At 43.3% G+C, this 868-nt stretch overlaps 1 non-coding gene across 1 annotated transcript; it reads right to left on the minus strand.

Moving 5' to 3' along the window:
- Positions 1 to 497: 497 nt before the first annotated feature.
- On the minus strand, positions 498 to 642 carry LOC142455812 (small nucleolar RNA SNORA67). Its single transcript, XR_012785937.1, has one exon. It is a non-coding gene; the product is annotated as a small nucleolar RNA SNORA67 (small nucleolar RNA).
- Positions 643 to 868: the final 226 nt, after the last annotated feature.

The following is an 868-nucleotide window of genomic DNA, read 5'->3' on the forward strand; positions in this document are numbered from 1 at the left end:
CACAGAAGACACAACTTAACAAGAAGAGAGATGAAAGGGAAGCAGAAAAGACAGGGAAAAAAGTAAAGCACAACACAGGAGCAGGCGGGACTCTGCCACAGAGAGGGAATGCAATGCACATGAACTCCAAAAAAAAAAAAATGTAAAAACCGCACTTTCAAAAAGAAATTTTTCTTTGAAAAAATTCTCCCCAAAAGTTTGTGTATGACTTTTATCTCCTTGCTCTTCAGTGAATCAGAAATAGTCCCTCAAGAGGAGGCTGGCAAAAAAAAAGAGAGCGCGTTTTATTCCATATTCAAAATTAAATTGAGAAGAGTCAGTCTCTCTTGCACTCCGAACTACTGTAACTGAAAATCATTCCCTTATTTAAAGTGCCACCACCGGCACCCTTGTGTCACGGCACAGATTTAAGATTTGCCGGCAGCAACACGGCCTGTTGATATGGGTGATGTTTTCAGCCACTATAACCATGAATTTATTTATTTTTCCCCCCTGATCTCTGTAGGCTGCCAAAGGAGGGCCAGAGGAGAAGAGCAGTCCTTTCACCCAGGGGCATCTCGGGCAGGCCATATGCTATTCCAAGCTGCTACTTTCCTGAGAGGGGCACCAGTTGGTCCCTCGGAAAAGGGAATCACCTTGGACAACCACGAATTTAAAGGAACGTTTTTCAGACTTCCACAAAGGCAAAACCTACCTAAAAATGCTAAGAAATCCCTGACTACTACAACCAATTAAGGGCTTGACGGAGAATGAAAGCCTAACAGTTCAAAACTACCCAGAGGATCTTAGAAAAAGACCAGAAAATGGCTTCGGAAATATCCTCCATTGAAACCCTTGCGGAGTTTGTGTTGCTGCGACACACATGGCA

Source organism: Tenrec ecaudatus, chromosome 8, assembly GCF_050624435.1.
Source record: "Tenrec ecaudatus isolate mTenEca1 chromosome 8, mTenEca1.hap1, whole genome shotgun sequence".
In the NCBI taxonomy this organism is placed as follows: Eukaryota; Metazoa; Chordata; class Mammalia; order Afrosoricida; family Tenrecidae; genus Tenrec; species Tenrec ecaudatus.